The 25,216-nt window shown below is 43.6% G+C and overlaps 1 long non-coding RNA gene across 1 annotated transcript in view; it reads right to left on the bottom strand.

Annotated features, from left to right (window-relative positions):
- The window catches only part of LOC130295014 (uncharacterized), a 226,952-nt gene that overhangs the window by 44,727 nt on the left and 157,009 nt on the right, over positions 1–25,216 (bottom strand). The gene's annotated exons all lie outside the window — the stretch shown is intronic.

Raw genomic sequence — 25,216 nt, 5'->3', positions numbered from 1 at the left:
GATTCCCACAATGACTGCAACAATGTCCCCAGTTGAGTATGCATGATGCGGTTGTGATGCATTTACACAGTGGCACCATCTTTCTGGTGCTCCTCTATCTTTGTTGGTCCCATTGACAGCAAATGGAGTGATAGGGCAAAAGCATAACCACCAATCCAATCAATCTTCTTGGGAATAGAGGGATAAGCCTGTAGCAGTGGGATCCCCAGCTATTATACAGTTATCACTTTTAGCACTATAGTGCTTATAAATTATTGCATTATGTGATATTGTCAGGGATGGCTCGAAGTAAAGCTTTCAAATGTGATTGACTGTGCTGCTATATACTGCTAAGTGTCGACATAACAAAATATACAGCAGACAGGTTGTTGGTATAAACTCTTTCTTAGCATACTCGCAGCTGCCCCAAAAGAGGTCTGTTTAATCCAGGAAGTACATTTAGTTTTTACATTGGACAAGGAAGGAGGTTTAGTTATGACGTCAAAATTAGCATGTTACATTTTGATTGGTTGTTTGGTTATTGCGTCCAAATATATTAGCATATCTAGTGTCCATTAATTTCTTGGGAGAAGTTGTTCCACTGGGAAATTCCAGAGTCCTCTGTCCGTCAGATATTTTGTCTTTTACTCCTTATCTCGGTTGTATCGGTGTCACGGCAAGGCCTCCATCGTAGTCATGAGCATATTGCAAACTGATATATATGGGTTAAGGGGTAGGTAACAGATATATTTTTCCAGCAGCACTGGCATATTAGTATTAATATATTGTTCAGTCATTTGAAACATAAGGGTCATCCCTATCAATATGATTATATGAATGTCCCTTCACTAGGATATAAAACAACATTTTTATGATGGTTTTGATAAATGTCCAAAAAAATATCCCAAACAAGAGATAGAATTACAACACATTTCTGAGGTCTCTTTTACACTTGGTGTCTATAATTGTGTCATACTTAATTCATTCAAATACATTATGGCATTGTCACCTGAACAGTAGGAATGTTCATGAACTTAGAAAGCTACCGTATTGAGTGAGATATCTCATCACCTTCCTATCTTGAATCTTATTTTTGTTTTCTTGACTTTTACATTGAAAAGCTAATTGGATATCCAAACATGTTGTAGGTTCATTTAGATGAAATCAGCCTGTTCTGTAATTATTGCTCAATTTTAGCTTTTAATTCTTTGTTTATAATTTAATTTAGCCCACCTGTGCCTGGGAGACAGCTAAACATCCCAGGCCACTAAAATAAACAATGGTAGCATGGATGATATCCCGAAACATGAGTATGTTTGTGCTAGTAGATAAAAAGCCGTAGGGTTGGTAACTAAATACACTGACTTCTTAAATATATATAATAAATTTCATAATAAAACAATACATTCTGATTTAAATCTGCAGTTTCGACGTGGAGCTTCTCCACAGTATTAGACTTAATTTCGTATGAAACAATAACGATACAATGTGATGGTCATAGGATTTGCTGAATCTTAAACCTATAGCAAACAGCTGTAATCTGTAGGGGAACCAAGCAGCTTGTGTTCAATTTTCCTGCAGCACAACCACTGGGGAGGAAAAGTATTACAAAATTCCCATTAAAATCAATAGGCTATCCATATAACCGATTAACCGATTAAGGGTCAAAGCCCTATAAAGCCATGCCCTTACTTTATATCCTAGAATTCAGCTGACAGGTCTTTTTTAATAATCAGTAGTGCATAACCACTTGAAAATTGCCTGATATATATGGCCTATATAAAATGACAAAACACATTTTCTAATTTGTATCTAAGCTTTTGCAATAAAGGGCCAAAGAAAATCACTGAAAAAATAATAAAGGAAAATATTTAAAAATAAATAAAAAATAAGCATAAAATAAATATTACACAAATAAATTAGTACACTTTTCATGAATCATAATTAACTTGGCTTGGAATCCTAGTCTAGAACAGTACAGGAAAATTAAAATAGTGACTGTGGACTTCTGAACCCTTTCAATTTCCCTGACAAGCTGTGTTTTTAGGATCTTCTTGAACCCAATTAATTGGATTTGTAATTATCCTTCATATTTTCAAATAGGGACATTTGCCTTTTGGGGGTACCTGATGAGAGACTTGAGAAGTTCTTATAGAGTTAAAAGCCTTAGAGGCATGATCTCCAAGCTGAGCTATTGTGTAATGTTATGTGGTAGTATGGGAGATGTTGCCCCGTAAGCAGCCTCCTTCAGTGTCCCCAGGGCCCTTTGCACCTGTTTCCCCCCTGTAAATATGTTCTGCAGTGTATTGTAATATAAAATGTGTTGTATCTTTAAGAGTTATGTCATGTCATTGATACCCAGGAGGTACCAGTGACCAGGTGATCCCAAGAGTGACCTATGGGCTCCCTGCTAGTCTCCCCCATATAAGCCCTGGGTGGAGCTTCTCTCTTTTTAAGCTCTGCTCTTCTGCTAAGCTGAGGTCCAGTGCAGTCGTGTCCAGAGCTTTGGAGGCCTCAAAGTCAAGTCCTGCAGCCACCATCAAGTCAAGTAAGCTAAAGTCACAGCTTTATGAGTCAAGTCAAGTCAGTCCCTGTCATCTGTCAAGTCCATCAAGTCAGCACGGTCTGCATTCAATTTTCCAGTCCTACTACAAGTCCCAGCAAGTCCTTAAGGTCTCTGCGTCACTGGTCACACCTTGGGCCCTGGCGGAAATGTATAGACTTTACCAACTGTCTACCCTCAGTAAAGCTACCATTGTCTGTAACTTGGCATTGGAGTCTTTATTGCCCCCGTGCCCAGCCCAGGATCCAGCGGTATACCTTTGGGTAGTTTTAGGCTAAACCACGCCCTGGAGTCACGAATACAAGGGGTTAATGCCTTCTGCCCCTAGGGTAACAACATCTGCCCTCATCACACTTCCCTACCACAGTAACTCACCAGCAATTAGTCCTAAACAAATAGTGTGGATCTTTGTTAGGCCAAGAGCTTAATGATGAGCATCAGCCAACACTTGGGTGTAGACAATGGATAGGGCAAGCATCATTTACAGCACTGACCATCTGAAGAGGTGACAGCTGAGGAGCGAGGTGTTCCATTTAGCCTAGAGTAATCCACACAAGGGGGCTTCTTTTGATGCTTAACCTCAGCACTGCCATATGGAGTCTGCACATACTTTGTAGTAGAGGTACATCTGTACCATAGGTGCTTTAATTATATAAGATCACTCAGTGAAACGTATTCATACACTATATTGTATATTATATTGAATCCTGTGATCACAATGCAGTCATATTAATGTAAACAGCTGTAAGCAGCTCACTTTTACATTTCAAAAAACCTGTCATATTGAAAAAATGTTAGTCCTATCTGCAGTCATGTTTAAGAACAGGGGAAGCTGAGCAGATTCATATCAAGTTTTGTGGGTAACTTGTTCTAGGATAACTGGAACAATTCATGAAAACCTTTGCTTATTCTGGGCTAATATAAAAGAGATACAAAACAGAGCGCACACATGTGCAGAGCCCCAGCAACAGAGGCAACTTTACAGAAGCACTCTATTTTTTCCCCACTATCACTAGTCTTACAGCGGGATTTGTTTTATTCCAGTGCAGTTGCATCTATGTGTTTTATTATTTTAATTTGGTCATGTGATCACAAGTCTCATTCTCAATACCTTCCAGTGCCTAATGGTTACAACAGGATGCCAGACTTTAACTTCTTGTGGACTACATGATGACATCATCACGTAACAAATCCCCTTTTACTACGGGATATGGGAACCGGATATGGGGTTGGGATATGACAACAATATATGAGAATGGGATTTGTCAAAAGCTTCCTCCTTTGTTGATTTTCCTCCCCAACAAGGATTAAGAGGGAAAAACCGGGCAATGCCGGGTACTCAGCTAATATATATATATATATATATATATATATATATATATATATATATATATGTATACACAAACATCTCCCCTTAGGCTGTGTTTACACAATGGCCGAGTGTTTTAGATTTCACTCCTCTTTTTCTGGGAGCTGATTTACTAATGTGTCGCACATGTCAGTTCATTTTCTGTCGCATGTTTTTTTTTGTGTCGCACAGGAAAATGTGTCGCACATACTCCAAGTTAAAAGAAAAAAAAAAATGGGTATAGAATACAAATCATCAATAGCCTGTGCCAAAACAAACAAGCAAAACACAAGATTTAATGGGAATTAAGCAACAAAATAGAATAATTTTTTTTTATTGACTTCTAGAGAAGAACATCTAATATAAGAGTTTAAACCCCCTTCACAAAAGAAAATATATACAGTTAAAGGCATATTTTAAAGTTTAAAATGAATTGCATATTCTAAAAATCCTTGTGTAGAACTGTAAAACAATGAAAAAAAATAATAGTTTAAGCACTCCCCACCACGTTAAGCTGTGCCTTTGCCAAAATAACTTGCTTTTTGTAGTTTTTACACATCCTCTTGGCTCTCGCTTTTTCAGCAAACACAATTCACACAATTTACAGAGTGTCTTCCAACTTACTCTGAGTGTTTTTAGCAAAAAAGTAAAAAAAGTAAAAAAGTTTTGCGGTGTAAATTTTTGGCGCACATTTGGTCGCACGGTCGCTGCAACAGAAATTTAGGTGCACAAACCGCTAAAACATTTGTGAATCCTTTAGTAAATGAGGGCCAATATGTTTCTTGCTGCTTTTTTTAAATTTAATTTTAATTTAATTTTTTTCTTTGTTGTGATTTTCCCCACAATCATGACAAAAGTGGAGATTGTACCACAATTGTGCAAAATAGGGTAAAAAAATTGTAATTGTTACAACAACTTTGGAAAATCGGTGCAAAAACAGCTAAAATGCAGTATATATTATGTGAAAAAGACACCTAAAGACACCAAATCTTCATAAAACACTTCAATTGGGATTATAGGTTAAATTACTCTCATGCCAATATTTCTCTCAAAAATGCACTTTGACTAAGAAAATGCATCAGAAATGCACAGTGTGAATTGACACCAACCCACACATGAGTCTTATGAGTTCTGCTGGGTGATCTTCAGCACTAGCAGCCTGATAAGATGACCAGCTGGAGTGATCAGCCACCTGATCCACAGCCACAGGATCCATGGGAAATGTAGGCTGCATTATACCACATCATTGTACAAAATGGAGTTTGTCCCATGCCTCCAACATCAGCAATATAGAGGTAAGAAAAAGGCATACACAAGAACCTCCACATTATTCTCTAATAATAGCCTATGCTGCTCTATGTAAGCTGGAATTCTTTTTTTGCTCCTTTAACCCCATAAGGACACCGCCCATTTTGGCCTTAAGGACACAGACAATTTAATTTTAGTATTTTCGTTTTTTCCTCCTCGCATTCTTTACAGCATAGCTTTTTTATTCTTCCATCCAGAAACCCATATGAGGGCTTGTATTTTGCATGACCAGATGCACGTTGTTATGATACCTTTCATTTTACCATAAAATGTATGGCACAACCAAAAAGATATTATTTGTGTGGGTTTAGTTTTTACGCTGCATACTTTATGGTAAAACTAACATGTTTTCTTTACTCTTTGGGTCTATACGATTTAAACAATACCCAAGGTTACATGTTTTTGTATTACCATATATACTCGAGTATAAGCCGAGTTTTTCAGCATGATTTTTCATGCTGAAAACGCCCCCTCGGCTTATACTCGAGTGAACAAAAACCGCTTCTGGCTGGGCCAGGCGATCCATCTTCGGCCAATACATTTTTCACTTTTACAGATGACTGTTCTAAAAATCTGTCAGACTCCTGTGACGTGTAAATGCTCACTCCACCCCTTGTTACATTCCGTGAGGGGTGTAGTTTAGAAAATGGGGTCACATGTGGAGGGGGTCCACTGTTCTGGCACCATGGGGGCTTTGTAAACACACATAGCCTTCAATTCCAGCCTAATTCTCTCTCAAAAAGCCCAATGGCGCTTCTTCTCTTCTGAGCATTGTAGAGCACTTTACATTCACATATGGGGTATTTATATACTCAGAAGAAATGGGGTTACAAAATTTGGGGGGCATTTTTCCTATTACACCTTGTGAAAATGAAAAAATTGGGGTAACACCAGCATTTCAGAAAAAAATTATTAATATTTTTTTTTCATGTCCAACTTTAACAAAAATTTGTCAAAGACCTCACTATACCTCAAAGGCTCACTATACCCCTTGTTACATTCCATGAGGGGTGTAGATTCCAAAATCGGGTCACATGTGGGTGTTTTTTTGTGTGTTTATGTCAGAACCGCTGTAACGATCAGCCACCCATGTGCAAATCACCAATTTAGGCCTCAAATGTACATGGTGCTCTCTCACTCACGAGCCATGTTGTGCGCCCGCAGAGCATTTTACGTACACATATGGGGTATTTCCGTACTCAGAAGAAATTGCGTTAGAAATTTTGGGGTCTTTTTCTCCTGGCAAACCAGCATGTTATTGTAAAAATTTTAATTTTTTTACACTAACATGCTGGCGTAGCCCCCAACTTTACCTTTTCATAAGGGGTAAAAGGAGAAAAATCCCCACAAAATTTGTACGGAAATACCCCATATGTGACCCTAAACTGTTGCCTGGAAATACGACAGGGCTCTGAAGTGAGAGAGCGTCATGCGCATTTGAGGCATAAATAAGGAATTTGCAATAGGGGTGGACCCGGTTACAAGGATGGGGCTTGTCTCCACCAAAACCCTACAGCAGTGTTTCCCAAACAGGGTGCCTCCAGCTGTTGTGTTTTGGAAGCTCTGTTTAGGAAACTCTGCCGTATGAGATGTTTTTCATTTTTATTGGGGGGGGGGGGGGGGGGACGGGGGATGTGTAAGGGGGTGTATATGTAGTGTTTTACTTTTTATTATCTGTTAGTGTAGTGTGGTGTGGTGTTTTTAGGGTACATTCACACGGTCGGTTTCACAGTAACTTTTCCGCTGGGAGTTTGAGCTGCCGCAGCTAAAGCTTGTAGAAGGAAACCCACTGTAAGCCCGCCCGTGTGAATTTAGCCTTCTCCACGCCGCACTCCTCCTGCTGCCGTCGATGCCGCCGCTCCTCCAGGATGCCGCCTCTGCCGGTCCGGTAAGCCGGCCATGCTCCCCACCTCGCCACCCGTGTTCCCCCAGCTCTGCCCCGACTTTGATCGGTGGGCAGAGCGGGGGAAATTAACTCTAACCCCCCCGCCCCCAACTGCCATTGGTCATCAGCCTGACCGACCAATGCCAGGAGATAGGAGGAGGTGGCAACACTGCCACCTCGCTCCTATCCTTTAGGATGGTCGGAGCTGTCTCTGACAGCTTCGATCATTCTCATTTTCCAGGCGATCTGGTCACCAGTGACCCGATTGGCCCGGATCGCAGCAAATTGCCGGTCTGAATTGAAATCGCCGACATGGGGCGGTCTCAGGACCCCCCTAGGCATTGCCACGGGATGCCTGCTGATAGATATCAGCAGTCATCCCGGTCCGATCACCGCCCGGCGAGCGGCGGTGATCGGAAATGCAGAGGGCGTACAGGTACGCCCTCCGTCCTTAAGTACCGGGACGCGAGGGTGTATCCATACGCCCTCCTTGTCTCCAACAGGTAAAAAATTGATAAAAATTTTGTTATAAAAAAGATACATTTCCTTAGATACAATTTTTTCCTTCACTACTGTATGTTTTTTTAATGGTACCCTACGAAATTTTATAAAAAAAAGGTATCTTCATCACTTTTTTGGATCGCTTAAGTCCAAAAAAGAATAAAAACCGCCTGAAAAAATGCCACATATCGTTTTTCTTGGCGGTTTTTAACTCCCATAACCTTCTATGGGAGAAAAATGCCACGATTTTGACAAAAAAATCGCCAGTGGAAAAACGCCAAAAGAATAAAAAAAAACGCCAAAGTGAAAAACGCCAAGTGGAATAAGAATTTTGTGATTTCTCCTTGATTTACAGCTAACATCTAACCGCAGCGTTTTATGGCCGAAAAAAAACGCCAGGGGGCAGAATTGGCATTTTTCTTGGCGTTTTTCCCCCAAAAAGTTGAAACTTAGCCTAAAAAAAGTAAAACTTTTTAAACAAAAGGAGTATGTTTAAAATCACTCTATTCTGACCACCTTTCTAATTTTTCTATATATGGGGCTATATGAGAGATTGTTGTTTGTGCCTTGACCTGTAATTTTTATCGGTACCACGTTTGCGTATATGTGACTGTGATTAATTTTTGTCAGCAACCTTGGAATTATTATTTTTTTTTTACATTTACTCTGTTCACCGTATGGGACCATTAACAGTTTATTTTAATAGTTTGGACATTTATGCATGTAAAATGTAAAAAGAGGGGAATTTAATGTTTTATTGGGGATGGGTTTATTCAGTTTTATTAAAACTGCAGGAGCCGGCCAGAAGAGGTGAATTCTGATGCAGCTTCCAAGGATAATGCACCAGAACGTAAATTTATGTCCTAAGAAGCATTCCAACTCTGAAGCGAGCGCAGGAGCTGATAGAAGCAGTCGCCTTGGCAGTAACAGTGCATATAAGCGATCATGCTAATGCTCACAATTAGCTTTTCAGATGCTGTAATCAATAATAGTTGTGGTTCGTGCTTTCACTTATCGGACCACCCACAGTACGATTGTGAGGGTCTGATGACTGAAAATGGCAGCTGGAGCTCTGCTTACCTGCTCCATGCCACTTCGGGAATCTTCTTGTGCAGTGAGCCCACAGAGGCAGGCTATACGAGTAGCTCACCGTTCTAACTGAGCAGTGCTCTGCCAAGGCATTGCACTGAACAGTAATAGCAATTAAAGGGGTATCAACCGGTCCCAAAAAAGTTAAACAGATTTGTAATTTACTTCAATGAAAATGTTTTAATCCTTCCAGTATTATCAGCTGCTGTATGCTACAGAGGAAGTTATATAGTTCTTTTCTGTATGACCACAGTGCTCTTTTCTGACACCTCTATCCATGTCAGGAACTTTCCAGAGAAGGAAGCATACAGCAGCTGATAAGTACTTGAAGGATACAATTTTTTAAATTGAAGTAATTTACAAATCTGTTTAACTTTCTGGCACCAGTTGATTTGGAATTCTTTTTTTTATGTTTTCCACTGGAGTACTCTTTTAACCTGTCCAGGCATAGAGGTATGCCCTCGAGCCCTGGTACTTAAGGACCAAGGGCATACATGTTTGCCCTGTTCCCGTTTACGGGGTTTAAACCTTTCTCACCATTGAAGAACGGGTTAAACCTGGTGTGTCCCGGTTGCTACGGGCAGCCAGGGCCCATGGCAAATGCTGGGCACTGCCGATCCGGACGATGCCCGGCATCAATCCTTTAGATGCTGCGATCAAAGTTGATCGCGGTGTCGAAAATGAAAATGAAACTATCCCGGCAACTCAGCGGAATTGCCGGGATAGAAAAAATGGGAAAAAAAAGTTAATATAAGTGAATAAACACCTTCCCTATTAAAAGTTTAAATCACTCCCCCTTTCCCATTTTTTAAATAAAATAATAAAAATAACCATATGTGGTACCGCCGCGTGCATAAGTGTCCAAACTATTCAAATATAAGGTTAGCTAAGAGTAATCAAAAAGAAGGCACGAAGGCACTCACCATTAAAGCAGTTTAAAATTTATTTTCAGTCCTGGCACGAGGATACATCATGGCCTATGGGCCGTTTCACACTATGTACAGCACCTAGTCTTGATAGGTCAAGACTAGAGATGAGCGAATTTTTGAAAAATGTATTTCGACCGAATATTCCGAAAACATTCGGTTCGGTCCGAATTTATTTGCGGCGAATCTGTATTAAAAACGGCTATTTCTGGCCTACAGAGAGCCTCAAAAGGGGTAAAAACACTTTGCCTTGCTGTAACACGCATAGGGTGTGTGCTGGGTTATTGAAATAGTACGGGTTATTCAGTATGACATGCAGATTAGAGCCCTTCTGCTCCACGGGAGGTTTCTTTCCTCCCTGAGCTCGCGGCACAACAACAGAGCCTGGAGGTGGCATCAGTATGAGGAGACCATATAGTGGCTGAATGACACAGCGTGTAGGTGGCAGCAGCATGAGGAGACCATATAGTGGCTGAATGACCCAGCCTGGAGGTGGCAACAGCCTGATGAGACCATAGGACCTCACAATTGAAAAGGTTAAAGATATTTAAATTGAAGATTTCAAATAGATGAACCTAAAAAGTTTGATTTAATGTGCCAGCAACATGAGGAGACCACAAGGTGGTACAGTGACACAGTGTGGAGGTGACGGAAGCATGAGGAGACCATATAGTGGCTGAATAACACAGCCTGTAGTTGGCAGCAGCATAAGGAGACCATATAGTGGCTGAATGACACAGCCTGGAGTTGGCGGCAGCAAGAGCAGACAATATAGTGGCTGAATGACACAGCCTGGAGTTGGCGGCAGCATGAGGAGACCATATAGTGGCTGAATGACAAAGCCTGGAGGTAGCCAAAGCATGAGGAGACCATATAGTTGCAGAATGAGATAGCCTGGAGGTGGCAGCAGCATGAGGAGAACATATGGTGGCAGAATGAGACAGCCTGGAGCTGGAATCAGCATGAGGAGAACATATGGTGTAAGTATGAGACAGCATGGAGGTGGCATCAGCAGCATCAGGAGTCCTGAAAGTGACCCGGTGACATAGTAGGGCGGTGGGTGACAATACCAGTACCCAGTGACAAAGGTGGGTGACAAAAGGAGATCTTGGCATGAGATGTGTGGTATCAGGCGGGTGGCGATCAGAATAGTAGCTGAGGCAGGTAGGCAGAAGAAAACGGTCTCTTTTCTAAAAGTGTTAGCATGCACAAGTAAGTATTGAGGATTTGCATTACGTAAAACGTAACTTTTAATAATATTCTTAGGATGAAATATATGCATCCAATTTTTTTTTAAATCAAACAAAAGGAAAGGTGTGCAAAAAAAAAAAACACCATGTGCCACCTACACAACAAAGTATTGATGTGATGCAAATACCTCTAAAAGGTGGAAGGGAACAACGTATGGTCCATTGTAACCAGTGGGGGTAAAAACTTCCCCTATAAGGCCCTACTCTCGCATTATTAATTCCCTTCTTGGCAAGTGTTTCTCGTCCTAAAAAGGGCAGCCCTACAAAGGAAACCTCTCCCTATTTCCACCTGCAAACATTGCCATTTACCAGGGTTTTTAGGTGGAAATAGGCAGTGGTTCCTGTGTGGGGCAGCCCTTTTTAAGAAGAGTAACACTTTCCTTGAAAAAGTGGAAGGGAATAAGGTATTGTCAATTGTAGCAGGTGGGGGTAAAAAATTCCCCTGTAAGGCCCTACTCTTGCCCTATTAATTCCCTTCATGTCAAGTATTACTCTCCCTAAAAAGGGCAGCCCTACACAGGAACCTCTCCCTATTTCCACCTAAAAACCCTGTGAAATGGCAGTGTTTTTAGGTGGAAATAGGGAGAGGTTCCTGTGTGGGCCCGCCCTTTTTTAGGGCGAGTAACACTTGCCAAGAAGGGAATTAATAATGCGAGAGTAGGGCCTTACAGGGACATTTTTACCCCCACCGGTTACAATGGACCATACGTTGTTCCTTTCCACCTTTTAGAGCTCTCACATCAATACTTGGTGGTGTAGGTGGCACATGGTGTTTTTTGCACACCTTTTCTTTTGTTTGGGTATGTATATTTTATCCTAAGAAAAGTTACGTTTTAGCTAATGCATATCCTCAATACTTAGGCTGCTTTCACACTATAAAATTCATCCGTTTTAAAGATCCGTTTGATGTTCCGTTATGAATGCCCTGAAAATTGGCAGTTAAACGGCCGTTAGAAAATCCCCATTATAGTGTATGGGATTTTTACATTATCAATTTTAATCCGTTATAGCCCGTTATTAATAACGGCCGTTATTTTGTGATGGGCGATAGTAACGGGAGAAATAGTGCATGCACTATTTCTTCTGTTCATTCGCCTGTCACAAAATAACGGCCGTTATTAATAACGGGCGATAACGGGTTAAAACGGCTATTAGAAAAATCCCATAGACTATAATGGGATTTTCTAACGGCCGATTTTCAAGATTTTTATGACGGATGATCATTACGGATTAATTTTTATAGTAAGTAAGTAAGCCCCTAAGTAAGTGTTGGTGAGGAACCATGATGCATCAGGCATTGGTGGGTGGAAATCTTAGCTGATCCATGCCTGATTCATATTCACAAAGGTCAGTCTCTCCAAATTTTTAGTGGACAGACGAGTTCTCCTTGGGGTTACTATGACCCCTGCTGCACTAAACACCCGCTCTGATGGCACACTACCGGCCGGGCAGGACAGCTTTTCCAGGGCAAACTCTGCTACTTGCGGTCAAAAATAAAGTTTGGCTGTGCAGAAGCCCAGTGGATCTTTAAGGTGTGTTGGCATGGTCATGTCAAGGTATACCACCACCTGCTGGTTGAGGTCCTGCTCCAGGTCTACCTGCTGCTGTTGAGTTGCTTCACTATGCGGGTGGAATTCCATGTGAAAATGTTGCAAATCATACTATGTTGGGGGGTGATACCGTTCTGACGCTGCAGCTCAAGGAGGGTGTGCTTTGCTGTGTACGAGTGGCTGAAGTGCATGCAAAGTTTCCTTCCCATTGTTAGGATGTCTTGCAGATGGGGGAACACTTCAGGAACCGCTTGACAACCAGATTGAACACGTGTACCATGCAGGGCACATGTCTCAGGCTTCCTTGTTGCAGCGCAGACAAGATGTTCTTCCCGTTGTCGGTCACCATGGTTCCCATTTCCAGTTTTCATGGAGTAAGCCATGATTTGATTTCTTGATGAATGACTTTTAGTAGTTCCTCCCTTGTGTAACTTCGTTCGGCAAGGCAAACCATGTGAAGAACCGCGTGACACCGCCGTGCCCTGCACACATGATATGCTGGAGGGGCACTGAGACTTGTCCATGCAGTGGAGGCTGAGGACACAGTGGAGGATGAGGAGGCGGAGTCGCACACTGTCACAGGACCAATGGCCTGAGAGCATGGAGAAGGAAGTGGCATGACCTGTCCAAGTTACTGTTGTGGCTGTGCAGCAACCACATTTACCCAGTGGTCCGTAAAGGACATGTATTGTCCCTGACCGTAGTTACAGCTCTACACGTCGGCGATGCCGTGCACTTTGGTACACACCGACAGGCTCAAGGACTGGCCCACCTTTTGTTCCAAAAAATTGTGCAGGGCTGGTACTGCCTTCTTCACAAAGAAATGATGGCTTGGGACTCTCCACCTCAGCTCGGCACAAGCCAGCAGTTCTCTGAAAGGTGCAGAGTCCACCACTTGAAAAGGGAGGGACTGCAGCACCAGCAACTTGGACAGGAGAGCATTCAGCTTCTGCGCTGTTGGATGATTGGGCACATACTGTTGTCTCTTGGACATGGCTTCACCGATGAATTGCTGGCGGAATGACTGACTTGAAGTAGGAGGATCAGGAGCATCTGGAGCAACAGAAGATGGGTATGACACACAGCTCCTTGGTGGTGGAGCCTTGGCTGGATGAAATAGGGAGCGACGTGCCACTGGGTGATGCAGCAGGCTGGACCACCACATCGGAGCCACGGTTCTCCCAGGCTGCTTTATGGTGATGCTGCATATGCTGAGACAGGGCCGTGGTGCCAACATTGGCACCCTGGCCACGCTTCACCTTCTGCCAACACATCTTGCATGTCGCCAGGTTAACATACTGATGCTTGCTGAAAAACTGCTACACCGCTGAGTAGCTGATTTTCCCACCAACAGTCCGCACTGATTGACTGCTACTGCCGCCAACTCCAGGAACCCGTTCCCCAACCTCCTGGGAAGGTAGGCTGCCACCAAGCAGGTGGTCTCCCCCAGGCACGTTTGGCTCCAGACTTTCCACTTCTGCCACCATGCTTACTGCCAACCATGCTACCACCTTCCTGGCTCAGATGCTGCCTCATGGGCAACCTGCAACCCTCTTCTCCTGATGATGATGAAGCCCCTTCTGCACCCGGCTCCCAAGTGCAATCGGCGTCATCATCATCGAGTTGTGTCTGCACGTCACTGATGTCCTCCTCAGGTTCCTCAACAGTGTCTGCTTCAGGAGCCTGAATGCTCAAAACACCACCTCCCACGCCACTCTCCTCATCACTACTTGCCCGCCTAGTGGAGGAAGCGGCGGATGTCTCCTCCACTTCTTGGCTGGGCAGTAGCTGCTAACTTTCTTCTAGATCATCCTCACTAAATAATGGAGTTGAACCCACTGCATAAGATACTTCTGTGGGGGAGGGAACAGCATAGTAAAGAGGCAATGGGAGGACAGGGACTGCTCAAGGGCCATGCCAATTAAGGGTTGTGTCTGTGGTACCCCCGACTGTTGACTAGGGGTGTCAGATGTCACTTGTGATGCAGTGGATGACTGTGTTAACCAATCAATGATGGCAGATGGGTTGCTGGTCGAGACACGACCACTAGCTGATATCGGGAGCTCAGGCCTCTCGCTGCAACTCCTGCTGCAACTCGCCCCTAGTCTGCTGTGACCTCTGCCTGATGAATTTAGGCCTCTGCCACTCCTTTATGCACATACTGGCACTTCTCTGCCTGCCATATTTAGTGCGTATATGAGGGGAGTACAATTCGCTCCACTACACTTAAAACAGTATTTGTCTACAACAAACAGATGTGTACTTTTGGCTGGCCTTTCAAAGGATGTAGGCCCTTAAGACTTTAACAGGAACAAAATGGTACACCACTTAGCTGTACGTATGTGGTATGCACTTATGAGGGGAGGACAAAGCGCCCCAGTGCGCTTAAAACAGTATTTGTCTACAACACCAGCAGGTGTGTATTTTTGGCTGGCCTTTCAGAATATCTAATTTTATCTAATATCTATTTTGTTCCTGACTTTAACAGGAACAAAATGGTACACCACTTAGATGTACACACAGGTTACACTTAATAGAGACAATACGCTTTTAGTGCTCTGCTCACCCTAACTGGCTGGCTACTATTAGCTTTTCAGTTGTTGTACACACCAGTGCTGCAGCACACAGTCACTGTTTACTACACCCAAAATTGCACTTTCTCTCTCAATCTCACTCCCTTTCCTATCAGTGCTTCTAGGCTGGATTTGGGCTTGACTTGAATTGCTGCTGTAAAAAAGCTTTTCTGTGCAACACACTGCTCTCTGTCCCTCTCTGCAATAGAATGCTGATGTGACTGGGAGGTGAATCGCTGCTGTAAAAATGCTTTTCTGTGCAACACACACTGCTGTCTGTCACTCTCTCTCTGTAATAGAACTCTGATGTGACTGGCCGCAAGATGGCTGCCAATTATATAGGGCTGTGACATCACAGGGGTGGCTGGCTGCTGATAGGCTGCATGCTGCATGTGATTCAGGGTCATCCCGCCGACCTTGTTCCCACCTTCCCAGGATTCCTTGCCTCATGTCCTCATGTGGATCCGCCATTTCGATGCCCAGCCCCTGCAGCCTGGAGCGCACTAAATGGAGTTTAATGAAGCAATTTGTGTGATCAAATCGCAACAATAATCGCATTAGTTACGAATCAAATTTTTCCTGAAATTCATAACGAATTCGGATTCGTCAGATTATCCCTAGTCAAGACTAAGCGCTGGATTTAGTGTGAAACAGCCTGTCGAGGACTGAAAATAAATTTTAAACTGCTGCAATGGTGAGTGTCTTCGTGCCTTCTTTTTGATTACTCATATCGTAACCTGTACTTCACGATAGAGCACCACCAAGCCAGTAAGGGTAAGGAAGAAGTGTGTGGTGTGTAGCGACACTAAGAGAGCTATTGTCATTAAAGCAGTGTCGGCAGCGCTTTTTCTATTGTTACACAAGGTTAGCTAAACCGCACAGTTGATGGCGTACACGTAAAAAAATACCAAAGTTGTGCATTTTTGGTCACTTCATATACCATAAAAAAACTTATAAAAAGTGATCAAAAGTCACATCAAAACAAAAATGGCACTGATAAAAACTACAGACCACGGCACAAAAAATTAGCCCTCATATAGCCCCGTATGTGGAAAATAAAAAAGTTATAGAGGTCAGAAGATCACAATTTTAAACATACTAATTGTAGTGCATGTAGTTAGGATTTTTTTTTTTAAGTAGTAAAATAAAATAAAACCTACATAAATTGGGTATCCCTGTATCCATATGGACCTACAGAATAAAGATAAGGTGTCAATTTTACCGAAAATTGCACAGTGTAGAAACGGAAGCCCCCAAAATTTACAAAATGGAATTTTTTTTTTCAATTTCACCACACAAATATATATTTTTTGGTTTTGCGGCAGATTTTGTTATTAAATCATTGATGTCATTACAATGTACAATTAGTGGCACAAAAAAAAAACCTTATATGGGTCTGTAGGCGCAAAATTGAAAGCGGTAAGATTTTTAGAAGGAGAGGAGGAAAAAACGAAAGTGCAAAAAACGAAAATTGGCCTGGTCCTTATCCCCTTAAGGACGCAGCTCATTTTTACCTTAAGGATGCAGCCCTTTTTCGCAATTCTGACCACTGTCACTTTAAGCATTAAAGGGGTATTCCAGGCAAAACCTTTTTTTATATATATCAACTGGCTCCGGAAAATTTAACAGATTTGTAAATTACTTCTATTAAAAAATCTTTATCCTTCCAATAGTTATTAGCTTCTGAAGTTTTCTGTCTAACTGCTCGATGATGTCACGTCCCGGGAGCTGTGCATGATGGGAGAATATCCCCATAGGAACTGCACAGCTCCCAGGACGTGAGTCATCAGAGAGCAGTTAGACAGAAAACAACAACTCAACTTCAGAAGCTAATAACTATTGGAAGGATTAAGATTTTTTTATAGAAGTAATTTACAAATCTGTTTAACTTTCCAGAGCCAGTTGATATATAAAAAAAAGTTTTGGCCTGGAATACCCCTTTAATAACTCTGGGATGCTTTTACCGATTATTCTGATTCTGAGTTTGTTTTTTCGTGACATATTCTACTTTATGTTAGTGGTAAATTTTCGTCCTTACTTGCATCCTTTCTTGGTGAAAAATCCCCAAATTTCATGAAAATGTAGAAAATTTTGCATTTTTCTAACTTTGAAGCTCTCTGCTTGTAAGGAAAATTGATATTGCAAACATTTTTTATATTGATTCACAAATACAATATGTTTACTTTATGTTGGCATCATAAAATGGACATATTTGTACTTTTTGAAAAAATTTGAGGGCCTCAAATAGAGCAGCAATTTTCAAAATTTTCATGAAAATTGCAAAATCTGAAGGGACAGATGTTACAGAACTACAACTCCCAGCATGACTGGGCAGTCTAGGCATGCTGAGAGTTGTAGTTTGGCAACATCTCGAGGGCTACCGTTTGGGCACCACTGTAATAGTGGTATCCAAACTGTGACCCTCCATATGTTGCAAAACTACAACTCCCAGCATGCCCAGACAGCCTTTTGCAGTCTGGGCATGCTGGGAGTTGCAGTTTGGCAACCACTAGAAGGGCAGCAGTAAAGATCGCTTTACTGCCACCTTCCTTTCCCCCCCACCGTCGATTCCCTACCTGCACCGCTGATCTCCGTTGTCTCCACCGATGATAGGCGTTCCCCACGGCATCTTTTTTCCAGGTACCGGCTGCCATCTTCTCCCCCCATTCTGCCCGACATCCAGGGGTGGGCAGAGCGGGGGGGGGGGGGGGTTCCATGGCAACCCCTTGTCGTGCACTGCCATTGTTCAGAACTCATTTCTGACTAATGGCAGGGGATAGGAGGAGATCGCAGCACTGCAATCTTGCTCCTATCCCTCAGGATGATCGGGGCTGTCACTGACAGCCCCGATCATCCCTATTTTCCGGGTGATCGGGTCACTAGAGACCCGATCAGCCTGGAATAGGAGAAAATCGCATGTCTGAATTGACATGCGATCTTCTCCGATCGCCGACATGGGGGGGTCTCAGGACCCCCCTTGGCGATGTGCCGGGATGCCTGCTGAATGATTTCAGCAGGCATACTGGTCCGGTCCCCAACCGGCTAGCGGTGGGTACCGGAATTCCCACGGGCGTATCCATACGCCCGACGTCTTTAAGGACTCGGGATGCAGGGCGCATGCATACGCCCTACATCCTGAACAGGTTAAGGTGAAAATGGGCTTGGTCCTTAAGGGGTTAAACGGTTGCTATTAATAGTCGCCTATGGGGACTTAGAAAATTAAAAACAGTTACAAAAAATTTTTTTTTTAATTTAAGTGCCTCCCCCATAAAAATGTAAATCACCTCTTATTCCTATTTTACAAAGTGTGAAAAAATTAGGTAATAAACATATTTGGTATCACCATGTGTGTAAAAGTCCAAACTATTAAAATATAATGTTAATGATACCAAACAGTAAACAGAAAAAAAATAAATGATAAGTGACCAAAAAGTCACATATACGCAAAAGTGGTACCAACAAAAACTATAGATCACAACTCCAAAATTGAGCCCTCATACAGTCCTATGTACTGAAAAATAAGAAGAGTTGTAGGGGTCAGAATAGGGCAATTTTAAACATACTTATTTTGTTATAAATAGTTTTAAGAAATGTTAAAATAAATTGTAACTATTACAGCAGGGAGTAAAATTTTTCACAGATAAAATGTTGCAAAAGTATTAACTCTGAAATATAGACATAAATTGTCATTTTTATGTGATTTATGTTGTCCAGGAATTTTCTCTTGTCTCATGTTGTATGTCACTCAGCATCTCTGTACATGTTACTTCCTAATTCCAAAGCTATTTCTGTCCACACAGCAGATTCATTGAATTACGACAATTAATTTCCAGTCCAGAGCATTAACCCCTTAAGGTGGCCATACACATTACATACAGGCAGTTTAAGGGTTGAGCACTCATCTGGTGAATGACTTTACCATGACTTTCTCCATCAAAAGAAGAGATTAACAACCTCAGTTATATTGGTTCCATAACTGCCATATCTTTCTAGAAAAAACACACATATTCAGGGCCGGACTGGCCTATCGGGAAAATTCCTGGTAGGCCGCCCACCCTGTGGGCCAGCAGCGTCCAGCCCGTGCATCGCTGCCCAATGCGGATGCTGCCTGCCTCACTCCAACATACAAAGTCCTGAGACTGGTATCAGGAACTTGTATGGAGCAGCCAGGGGTGGACTGACTGGCCGGTTCATTCAGACGTGGCCCTAGGGGCCCAGCTGGGTAAAGGGCCTGCAACCGCAACTGAGGATCCAGGACACTCGTCCCAGACCCCCAGGCAGACTGCCTCCTCTCTGTGTGAGCTGCATCTGCAACCTACAAAGAGAGGAGTCGTGACCTCTGCTCCCGCGCAGTGTAGGCGCCTATGACGTCACTCATTGGCCTGCACTGTGGAGGATGGAAGGGAATTTTTTTTTCCATCCTGGGAAAGGAAGGGAATAGGGGTTGTTGGGGTTGGAGGGGGGGGGGGATTCTGCTGCCTACACCAACGGGGGGGGGGGGGGGGGGACGACAACACTTTGCTGCCTACACCCACTGTGGGGGGACTCTTCTGCATACACCCACTGTGGGTGAACTTTGCTGCCTACACCTACTGTGGGGGGACTCTTCTGCCTATATCTACTGTGGGAGAACTCTGCTGCCTACACCTACTGGAGTGGAACTCTGCTGCCTACACCTAATGTGGTGGAGTTCTGCTGCCTACACCTAATGTGGGGGACTTCTGCTGCCTACACCTAATGTGGGGGAACTCTGCTGCCTACACCTACCGTGGGGAACTCTGCTGCCTACACCTACTGTGGGGAACTCTGCTGCCTACACCTACTGTGGGGGAACTCTGTTGCCTACACCTAATGTGGGGAAACTCTGTTGCCCTGCTAATGTGGGGGACTATCTGCTATGTTCCTACCTAGCTAATATGGGGACAAACTACCAAACTAATTTTTAGTTTGGTATATTGGTAAGATGACACGCCTGCGCTCGGCAGACATTGGCTGGCACAATGAAACAATGCTGTGGGGCCTGTATGCAATAATTTCCAGGGCTGCTTTTTATCCCCAGTCCGGCCCTGCACATATTGGTTGCCTATTGGGTTTATATGATTCTGCTATTTATTTTTTAAACTTCACTCCTGTTACACAATAGAACAGTTCTAAGAAAGTTATAAAAATAAAATGTACTGATTGTTACGCCATTATTTAGAACACCCTATTGCAATGCACAGATATCCAGACAGTTTGCATATTCTACACCAGATTATTCTTCTTAAAATGCTTACCAGACTTATAGCATGCAGAATACCATAATAATCCAGATACCCACAACACCTAAAAGACCTAACCAATAAAAGTAAGAACCTGATTTTCTGACACTTTGAAGTTTAGAGTTTAATTTAAAAACCATATTATGCTATGTTTACACCTTTTTTTTTCTTACCTGTTTTACAGTTCAAAAAATTAAGATATAATAAAAAAGGCCATTCTAATGAACTCAGTGGGAAAATGGCTCTGTATTTACACATTGTTTAGTTCGATGGCTGTAATTTTTATGGCTGTTTATGGGCATGTTTTTAGCTGTATTTTCACACATAATTTAGCACATAGTTTAGGCTGTAAATGGCCCAAAATGTCACAAATAAAAAGGAAAATTTGGGGGCTATAGCTTCTGTACCTATACAGAAGTAAAATGGCTAAACAGTTTTGAAAGAGGAAAACAGAAAAAAGGATTAAAAACATCTGAAATTTACAAAATAAGCCTCTAAAATGACAAGTGAACATAGCCTTTGAGTGTACTGATGACAAAAGCCTGTCAACGTTATGCCTCTGGGTTTTTGTGTGTTCTTTCCATAGGTCATGTCTAAGGGTAGATTCACACAGTCCCATTTATTTCAATGAAACTTACAGAAATGTACCATATTTTTCGCCGTATAAGACGCACTTTTTCTTCCCCAAAACAGGGGGGAAAAAGTCGGTGCGTCTTATACGGCGAATACACCCCTATCGCGGCGGTCCCTGTGGCCATCAACGGCCGGGACCCGCGGCTAATACAGTACATCACCGATCGTGATAATGCCCTGTATTAACCCTTCAGACGCGGCGATCAAAGCTGACCGCCGCGTCTGAAGGGAAAGTGACACTAACCCGGCTGTTCAGTCGGGCTGTTCGGGACCACCGCGATTTCACCACGGTGGTCCCGAACAGCCCGACTGAATAGCCGGGTTAGTGCTTACAGGACACCGGGAGGGACCTTACCTGCCTCCTCGGTGTCTTCTCCGTTCAGGGATCCCCTGTATGGCCGGCGCTCTCCTTCCTCGTCATCACGTCGTCGAGTACGTGCGTCGGCGTGCGTAACGACGTGATGGCGGTGACGGAGAGCGAGGATACCCGGCCGGCAGCAGAGACGTTCCGGAGCGACGGGGACACGGCGACACCGATGGAGCGACATCCAGGGCAGTGGTGATGGGTCCGGAGCGGCGGGGACACGTGAGTATTACCTCCTATGCAGTGGTCTTCAATCTGTGGACCTCCAGATGTTGCAAAACTACAACTCCCAGCATGCCCGGACAGCCAACAGCTGTCCGGGCATGCTGGGAGTTGTAGTTTTGCAACATCTGGAGGTCCGCAGGTTGAAGACCACTATTGGGTTCAAAATCTTTATTTTTTTAGATTTTGCCCCTAAAAATTGGGTGCGTCTTATAAGCCGGCGCGTCCTATAGGACGAAAAATACGGTATGTGCCTGCTACCAAAACAACCTCAGTCAGATGAATGGAAATGATTTTCAGTCGCAGAAATTTATGTAACATTTGTCTTGTTTGAATCTGCCCCAAGGCCACTTTCACATAGCAGTATTTCTGTCAGTATCTTGTATCAGTGTAAGGAGTGGCACAAACACAGAGAAAAAGTATAATTGAAATATATGTGTTCCTTACAATACTGATGCAAAATACTGACCAATAAACAGCCATGTGAATGCGTCCTAAGGCAGCACATTTTCAAGAGAAACAAGTTTAAAAATTTTTGAGTCTCTTGTTTAGTTTTGTCTCCCTCTGGGTCAAATACTTAGGTCTGAGAAAAATTGAACTCGATAGACATGCTTTTTTCCAACCCATGTAACTCCTTGTGTTAAACTTTATAATCACCATCTTTTTCTTTTTTTTTTAATGCATGCTAATATTTCACTTGCTTTTGCAGTTGCTGCTTGATTTTGAGTGCTGCAGCTTAGTTTGTTGTTAACCATGTACATTAAATTACTGGTGTCTTAGTACGTAAAATGGTAAAAAAAGCAATGCACTATGAGGGGCATTTACTAATCTTTTACTATGTAGTCTGGTTTTTACCCTGTTTTTTACTACTTCATTTTTGACTATGTGCGACAAATTTACTAAATTGTTGCATGGCGTTAATAAATTTGGCACAGGTAGGCAAAAGTGGGAAATTTACTTCATGTAGTAGAAAAAATAGTCTGTTCCTTTTTCCTGCTGTCTGAATAGGTTTGGCTGCTAGGTTTCCTTCTGGATCTTTTTTTTTTTTAGCTTTTTCACCACATCTAAATAATTCAATAACTAAATTGTAGTCATGGCTCAGAATAGTGGTAAACGGCGTTTAGTGTGTGTGTGTGTGTTTATTAAATTTTTTTAACACTTTTTTCTCCCTAAATGTACTTACTCTTTTTTTATTTATTTTTTGTTACTTCTTCTACAGATCCGTGTATCCTGTGGACTCCTTCAGATTCAGTGTACTACTTCGACGACCAGCGTTTTTCTTTGCTTGATGTTAATAAAATGGTTAACGAGGGCTTGTGGGGGAGTGTTTTTTTGTAATAAATTTTTTTTAAACCTGTTGTGTTTTTTTTTTTTTACTTTACTGGACAGGCTTAGTAGTGGAAGCTGTCTTACAGACGGAGTCCATTACTAAGCCGGGCTTAGCGTTAGCCACAAAAACAGCTAGCGCTAACCCCCAATTATTACCCCGGTACCCAACGCCACAGGGGTGCCAGGAAGAGCCGGTACCAACAGGCCCGGAGCATCAAAAATGGCGCTCCTGGGCCTAGGCGGTAACAGGCTGGCGTTATTTAGGCTGGGGAGGGCCAGTAACAATGGTCCTCGCCCACCCTGGTAACGTCAGGCTGTAACTGTTTGGTTGGTATTTGGCTGAGAATAAAAATAGGGGGGACCCTATGTGTTTTTTTTTTTCAATATTCAATTATTTATTTAAAAAAAAACGCATAGGGTCCCCCCTATTTTTATTCTCAGCCAAATACCAACCAAACAGTAACAGCCTGACGTTACCAGGGTGGGCGAGGACCATTGTTACTGGCCCTCCCCAGCCTAAATAACGCCAGCCTGTTACCGCCTAGGCCCAGGAGCGCCATTTTTGATGCTCCGGGCCCGTTGGTATCGGCTCTTCCTGGCACCCCTGTGGCATTGGGTACCGGGGTAATAATTGGGGGTTAGCGCTAGCTGTTTTTGTGGCTAATGCTAAGCCCAGCTTAGTAATGGACTCCGTCTATAAGCCAGCTTCCACTACTAAGCCACGGAGCGCTCGCAGTGTTTACCTGCTCGCAGCGTCCCGGTCAGACCCGCTGACCGGGAGCGCTGCGCTAGTGTCTCTGGCGGGGATGCGACCCGCGATGCGGGACGCGCCCGCTCGCGGTTCGCATCCCAGCCTGCTTACCCGACCTGTTCCCTGTTCGTCCAGTCCCGGCGCATGCGGCCCCACTCCCTAGGGCGCGTGCGCGCCGGTTCTCTGCATGCCTGCCAAAGGCTGTGCAGGCATGCTGGGAGTTGTAGTCTTGCATCACCTGGAGGCACCCTGGTTGGGAAACACTGTTTTAGGCCAGTGTCTCCCAACCAGGGTGCATCCAGATGTTGCAAAACTACAACTCCCAGGCATGCTGGGAGTTGTAGTCTTGCAACATCTGGAGGCACCCTGGTTGGGAAACACTGTTTTAGGCCAGTGTTTCCCAACCAGGGTGCCTCCAGATGTTGCAAAACTACAACTCCCAGCATGCCTGGACAGCCAAAGGCTGTGCAGGCATGCTGGGAGTTGTAGTCTTGCATCACCTGGAGGCACCCTGGTTGGGAAACACTGTTTTAGGCCAGTGCCTCCCAACTAGGGTGCCTCCAGATGTTGCAAAACTACAACTCCCAGGCCTGCTGGGAGTTGTAGTCTTGCAACATCTGGAGGCACCCTGGTTGGGAAAACTGTTTTAGGGCTTGGGCAACTTACCGGCTTCCGTAGGATCCAGCGCCGCACGACATTGCCACAAGACACTGCCGCGCGACAGTGCCGCCCGACGATCTCCGTCACGATCGTCGCTGGAGCCTCAGAAGGGTAAGTGAACGTCTTCGCCGGTCCCCTTCAGCTGTTTAGTTTTGCAATAGCTGGAGGACTACAGTTTACAGACCACAAACCAGCAGCCGCCCGGGCTCCTCATACTGACTCCCCGCTACCCTCACTTATGGGGACACTGATATACATCCCCCCCTTGTCTCCCGCCCGCGCCCTAAGCTCCTGCTGCTACAAGACTACAACTCCCAGCGTGTCCTCACTTTTAGCAGTTAGCAGACAGATGGGAGTTGTGTGGCGCTGGCATGTGAGAGGGGGGGGGGGGGGGATGTAAATCACTGCAGTGTCCCTGTAGCGCAGTGAGGGTAGCGGGGAGAAAGTATGTCGGAGCCCGGGCAGCAGTAGCTTTTCCTGCTCCATGTTGGAGCTGGAGTAAATTTTGTCAATTTTTACGGCCGTTGCGACTGTTTATTGCGCAGCTGCGACTGTCTCAGTTAATAAATACCTGACCACTGCAAGTAAAAAATGCAAACTAGCGTAAATCAAGCGGGATTTTTTTTTTTGACTTTCTCATGCTAGAGAAAGTCGCACGAAAAATAGGGTAGGCGCAATTTTGACAATTTAGCGCCAAAAATAGTCAGAAAAAAATGACTAAACCCCTTAGTAAATGCCCCTCTATATCTATTTATCAGTGGGTATGTAGTTTAAAGTGCTGCTTTATACAGCAACTCACAAATTACGTCTTCCCTAATTTGCATTGTTGCCTTCTCTTCTCATTTGGTCCGGGCCATCATCACGATTTCATCTACACACAATTGTTCACCGTTAAACCTGCAAAACTAACCTATTAGGCTCTGCACTTTTTTTTTTTTTACATGGGTGACAGATGGGTGTACATGGGTGACAGATGGGTGTAGAGGAGTGTACATGGGTGACAGAGGGGTGTAGAGGAGTGTAC

This window comes from Hyla sarda, chromosome 11 (assembly GCF_029499605.1).
Source record: "Hyla sarda isolate aHylSar1 chromosome 11, aHylSar1.hap1, whole genome shotgun sequence".
NCBI classification, from domain to species: Eukaryota; Metazoa; Chordata; class Amphibia; order Anura; family Hylidae; genus Hyla; species Hyla sarda.
This window is presented reverse-complemented; position numbering and strand designations above follow the sequence as displayed.